Below are 6,000 nucleotides of genomic sequence, written 5' to 3'. Positions count from 1 at the left end.
TGTCATATAAGTCAATGCTTAATCTTCTTTTCTTTTAAAACTTTATTTATTTGAGGGAGACAGAGTGCAAACAGGGGGAGGGGTGGAGGGAGAAGGGCAGAGGAAAAGGCAGAGGAAAGAAACCAAGCAGACTTCCCTCAGAGCCTGGAGCCTTGCACAGGGCTCAGTCTCACGACCCGGACACCATAACCTGAGCCCAAATCAAGAACTGGCACTTAACCAACTGAGCCAACCGGTGGCCCTTCATCATCTATCTGTAATTCAACCCAGTCCCTGCTAATGGGACAGTTAGAAATTGTGGTGCTCTTACATATCAGGGTAATCATCACCCCACTTATCCCAGACAATGGGGTCTTTATAATATATGACTGGTGGGTGACTTTGTTTTAGGATTCCTTCCTGATATTTCGCTTTGCAAGCTCCTTCATATTTCCCAAGCAGAGCTTGAGACAAAGGCTTTATGCAGTTTATATTGGATAGTGATCTGGGGACTATGGAGGGAAAACTGGGACTAGTACAAAAGCTACACAGATGGGTATTTTCAAATTGATTACTGCTGTGTGAAACTTGGGCTGGTTTCTCAGAGAACTTCAGAAGAAACAGGAAGAATGAAGCAGAAAATTAGCTGTCTAAAATGAGGAAGGGATATTTTTTATTGGTTAATTGTTGCTCCATTGGTTAATGTTTGCTCCATGGAGCACTGACACCTTCGAATTCCCAGGTCACACTTGCCTGAGTTCCTGGTGGATTCCTGTAGACTTTCTTGCTCTCCCCATGGTAGGTCCTTTTCATTTGTTGTCAAATAATCAAGGTCAACTTAGAGTGCAGCTTGAGTAAGGAAGAACTGTAAACCTGGATAATATGAGGGGGAGCACATTCTAGAGTGGATCATAAAAGTGTTGGACCAGTGAGGAAGAATATGAGAGAATTTATTTAACATCATGGGGAGAACATCTGGAGCTTGTCTTTTGCACTAACTCAGAGATGCCCCAGGGCAGAAAGCAAGAGTGATTAGAAGTCAAATAATGCCTCTCAAATATGTGCATAACCTAATCCCTGAAATCTGTGCATATGTTACCTTACTGCTAAAAGGGACTTTGCAAATTTATTTAAGGTTATGGACCTTAAAATGAAGAGCTTTTCTAGGTTGGTTCAATCTAAATCCATGACCACTTAAACACAACGGACTTTCTCTGGCTGAAGGGGGAAGGGATCAGCAAAAGGGAAACCAGGAAGATTATAAAACTGACAGAAATATGAAACATGGTTCTGGAATGTTTTGGGGGGATTTCCCCCCACCCCCATATTCTTTATCAAGATGCAAAGCCCTGCGATCTGTATTAGAAAAGGAAGTGGGTAGCCATCCTTCCACTGAACAGTCACTGCCCACAATCCATGGTACTACAGTCTTTCAAAGAGTGATGCTGCCAGAAAATAGACAGATACCAAGGACCCTTTCTAAGAAAGGGAAGGGATGTGGATGCACTGAAGAAGTTTGTCTCTCTCCTGTTGAATTTACAGAAGGTCAGAGCGCAACATAGGACATGCTATTTGGGGATGTAGCTGAATGTGGATTACAGAAAAGAATCCTGGTCCTATGGCAAACAGGAGCATTGACATTTTCATGCATTTCTTTGTTTCATTATTTAAGTAAATAAAAATATAGTGATATGAGAATGAAAATGATCACACTGGGTTCTAGGAGAGACTCACAAGGATGTAAGAGGGAGAAATGGTCCAGGAGTTATAGGGCTAAGAAAGATATTTAAGAGGCATAAAATTGATGGAATGTGGGAACAGGTACATATTGCATATACTATGTATATGGAAAGCACTGAAAGTACAGTGTTTTCTCTGTAAATAAAAATCAGTAAGTAGAAAAGAAAAACATAAGAAGGACGTTCGGCTATTACTACTTTTAATTTAATAGCACAGGGACATGAAGGCATTGTTCCATAGGCTTACAGAATTGTTGAAAAAGAGAACTTTTGAAAACTCGTTGGTATTGTGAGTAGGAAATAGTTACTATGACACCTCAGCAGAAAGCCATGAGAAAAAAATACACTAAACAAGACAAAAGAAAAACTAAGTTAAGAAGGAAGCTGAATAAAAAAAAAGAAAGGACTCATTCCCGAGGCACACGCATACATGAAAAATCAATTGAATCTGCAGGGAAAAAGATCAACTAAAAATGCAGGGCAGAAACTTGAAAATCTCTTCTAGAATGAAAGAAAAAAATTATTAAAATGATGCAGGTGTGAGAAAAAAAATACTTAACCTAAGAACTTCTGTGTATTAAATCAGTTTGGACAAAAGTAATGAAAATATCTTGAAGAAAATGAATCTCATCTATAAACATTGTTTTAAGTAGACAAAATTAATAAAAAACGTAAGTGCATATGTGGCAAAATATCTTTATTATAATTTGTTTTGTTTTTTTAAGTCTGGGGAGAAATGTTACAAAAAAAGAAAAATCTGTTTGGTCTCAGACTTATCCTTAAACAACATTGAATATCAGCAGGAAGTGGGAGGCAGGTGCAACTTAATTTTGCAGGAAATGGAAAATCTCTATACATTGAGTTGAGTTGACATTTGTTTTTGAAGACCTTAGAGAAATGTTTGTATAAGTACAACAGCTCAGCAATATACCACAGATAAAGGCTTTTTATGAGTATACTTGATGAAATATACCAATAAAATTAGACTTAAATAAAAATAAATAATGAAAAAATCATGTAGTAAAAGGAATGAAGATTAAAAAGAGAAACACTAAAATTTGAAAATATTCCAATTAATAAAAAGAAGACAAAAATATAAAAATACTACTTCATTTAATATTTGTCAAAATAAAACCACAAACTTCAGCAAAACTAGGAGGGTAAGTTAGATTAGGGGAGTCTAAGGATATTAAACTTCTCATGTTAGAGGGGAAAAGAGAGACATTTTAAAATTTTGGATGTAATTATTAGTACATTTTTTAAAGTTAAAATTATTTAACAGTAAAACAAATAATAAATAAATAACTTTCAAATCAAAAGACAAAAATAAACTCATGCAATATGAAGTCTGTATAGGATAAACAGAAGCTGAATAAAAATAAGTAACCAAATAAAAGCCCAGAAAAGACATAAAGCAAATATTCTAATGTTATATTTTAAAAGCAGGGTACAAAATTTAAATTTTTGCATGAGCCTACAACAAACGCAAATTCTTTAAAATGGTAACTGGCTATTTCTAGTGTTTTAACTTAGTGGTAGTTTTTCTTTTTTCTTTATATTTATTTTCTAAATTTTCTAAAATGAATTTTTTTTTTTTTTACAATAGAATAAGCAATACGGGACACAGGTTATAACAAAATAGCTGATGAGGAATACTGGCCTCCTGTACTGTCACTTTGGATAGGAAAAAAAAGGAAGCAAATGGAGAAGTTACCACTCTGGAGAAAAGTAGTGACTTCTGAAATTATAAACCAGAGAAGCTAAACATGACTGAATTTTACATAAAATAGGAGAGAAATGCCATCTTCACAATTAATGGGTCATCAGAGTCAGTGTGTGAAAATATGTGGGGTGTGTGTTATTGTTGTTGTTGTGTATTTATATGGATTTCCACAAACTTACCATTGATGCTAGCTGACTGCAAGGACAGAGTTTACTCCTGTTTGCAATCTCATTGTCCAGTTACTTCCTACCTAACTTTTGACATTATCTACTGACAAATACAGCTCACTCTAAATTTAAACTCTGTGTACTTTTTTAAAAAAGATTATTTATTTATTTATTTGACAGAGAGAGATCACAAGTAGGCAGAGCAGCAGGCAGAGAGAGAGGAAGGGAAGCAGGCTCCCTGCAGAGCAGAGAGCCCAACGCGGGATGGGGTTCCATCCCAGGACCCTGGGATCATGAACTGAGCCAAAGACAGAGGCTTTAACCCATTGAACCACCCAGGCACCCTGTGTATTGTTTTTTAAGTATCTCCATAAACAGCCTCATATTTCAAACTCCTGATTTTTTTTCTCGATCATATTTCACAGTTTATTCTGTTTGTGAAAAAAATATTTTCTCATTTATAGTTAAATTACTGACCTGAATAAAATGTGTATGATTTTTGTTATGGACCTTATCTTTTGAAAGTTTATGAGTTTTATTATTTGTTTCCCAAGTTACTATGGCATAAATAGCTAGAAATCAATTGCATCAGGACCTCATATTTTATGTATTAAAACTGCAGAAGAAACCACAGCTACAAAATTATCTTGGAGTGAACAAATGAGTAAAGCTTCAGTACTGCATTGCTTCAGTTCACTGTTATCTTACAAACCCCAGTTAAAGGGGCAGACTATCCATCAGAGAGAATAAACACATTCTAAACATAGAATTTGTCAAATAGGCCATCTTTAGTACCAATTTTTCTTTTGATTTTTGATAGCATCACATGATAGCATTCACTAGAAACTATTTTTTCAGAATAAGTTATAGTCATTTAGCTATAACTACTACAGAAAAGTTAAACCAAAGAACTCATTTCATTTTATTTTTTAAAAAAACTGGATACATGAATAACACATTATGAAGTACATGTTCCTGGACCTGTGGATATTACATCATCAAAAACTAAATGTTGTTCTAAATAAAACCCTTTCTGTATATTGTTAATTATCTGTATTTTTTTCTTGATGTGTTAACTTTCTGAGTATATTAGCAATGGAATTGGTAGCAGAACCAAAAAATACTGTTTTCTCACTCTTTTTGTTGCTTTTCTCACATTCAAAATATATGGAAAAATCATTTTTGTGTGTGTTATATTATCTGGTAGTCATCTTCACAAAGAACTGCTTGAATCTCTCCTTTTCTTACAAGTTATAATTCAAGGATTTCTATTTTGAAAAAGTTTTCATTAAATTGATGGAAACTGGAATGTAGCATTAGGTAAAGAAAACAGCTTTCAAGAAGTGGTGAGTTATATTTTGCTCAACTCAGTGGGATTCTTAATCTTTTATATTTTAATTTTTAAAGTAATACTACATGAAAAGCTTGAATGAAAATAGTAATAGTGTTCCTAAAGAGGAATCAGATTTCACATCATGATTATCTGTTTGAAGATATGGACATGTGAGAGGCTTAAGGAAAATAAGCAGTGTATTTTTTTTCCCTGTTCCTTTTATCACATATATCAATTTTCCCAGTTAGGGTTTGGAAATTGTGGGTATTTTGCATATTATAGTTCATTTATAGTAGATATAACATACATTGAGTATTGAACTTCTTCATATCTGAGTCATCATAAAAACGGAAAGTAACATTTGTACAAGAAAAGTATAAGTTTAAATCTCAATCTCAAGAACCAACAAAATAAGCATATAATCGAATACAAAACAAAATAAAACATAATCATAAATGGCATTAAATGGCCAAATAAAACACATTTATGTAAATTAAAATAGCCCAAATTTACACAAAACTGTGAGAGTTTCTAAATGAAACTTTCTCCCTTAGTTGGTTTTCCCTTTTTTGTTTTGTTGTTGTTGTTGTTTTATTGTATAGGCACTTAACTAATACCAAGTTTCTATAACTCATGTATCATCAGTATTAAAAACTTAAAAACTTGGAGGGAGCACCATGATTCTCATGCCGAGGTGCCCTTCCTTCCTTCCTTCCTTCCTTCTTTTTGACTTAGCTATTTCATCTGAAAACTTTTTAATAGTAGAAGGTAGAACACAGCCCTAGACCATTTGTTCTTAATAAGTGTAATTTTTTCCCCAGAAGAAATTTGGCAAAGTCTGTAGACATTTTGGTTGTTCCAACTTTGGGTGGTGTCAGTAACATTTAATGGATAGAAGGCAGAGATCCTGCTAAATATCCTTCCTTACAAAGGACTATAAAGAATTAACTGGGTCTAAATGTCTACAAGTTGGAACCCCGTATTTTGGATGAATAGTCTTTTTGGATAAGAAGGAGAATTCACCAGGAAACATTCATTTTTAGAAAATATGTTAGATCA

The sequence above is a fragment of the Meles meles genome, chromosome 9 (genome assembly GCF_922984935.1).
Source record: "Meles meles chromosome 9, mMelMel3.1 paternal haplotype, whole genome shotgun sequence".
Taxonomy (NCBI): Eukaryota; Metazoa; Chordata; class Mammalia; order Carnivora; family Mustelidae; genus Meles; species Meles meles.
The sequence above is the reverse complement of the archived record's forward strand: the minus strand, read 5'-3'. Positions refer to the sequence as shown.